Source organism: Gigantopelta aegis, chromosome 6 (genome assembly GCF_016097555.1).
Source record: "Gigantopelta aegis isolate Gae_Host chromosome 6, Gae_host_genome, whole genome shotgun sequence".
Classification (NCBI taxonomy): Eukaryota; Metazoa; Mollusca; class Gastropoda; order Neomphalida; family Peltospiridae; genus Gigantopelta; species Gigantopelta aegis.
This window is the reverse complement of record NC_054704.1, coordinates 96,881,399-96,882,080: the sequence shown is the minus strand read 5'-3', so window position 1 is coordinate 96,882,080 and position 682 is coordinate 96,881,399.

Genomic DNA, 682 nt, shown 5'->3' with positions numbered 1-682 from the left:
GTAGACGAGTGCAGTTTAGGGACTCACAACTGTGATGACGTCATCTCTTTCTGCAACAACACGAAGGGGTCGTTTGTCTGTATTTGTAGAAAAGGATTCAACGACGATGGATCAGGTTGCTCGGGTACATAAAAATATGTTGAATATTTTACAATTATATTGTAATAGCAGCACTATTAAACAGGTGTAGAGAAAAGTATAATGAATAAAGCACAGATGTAATTCGCTACTAGTAGTAATTGTCTTCTTTGCCATTTATCATACAAAGTTAAAGTTAAAGTTTGTTTCTGTTTCACGACACCGCTAGATAAATATTAATCATCAGCTATTGGATGTAAAAACATTTGCCAATTTTGACGTATAATCTAAGAGAGGAAACCCGCTACATATTTCCATTAAGGTCGACGACAGTCACTTTTTGCACCCTTGTTTTGGCATCGTTGAATGTGCAGCATAGTTTATAGGCTCGACGTCGTCGGTTCAAACAGTTGAGTTATTATATATATTGGCAAACAGTTGAATCTGGTTCAGTGTTAATTATGTATTAATAACCACGTGTTACGTCCCATAGTTTACGACCGACAGATATTCACCACGTAGGTAACAAATGCGTAATTAAACTGCTATTGTATATATTGAAACCAAAAAAACCCAACTAAGTAACGCATACTTAAACAACAAC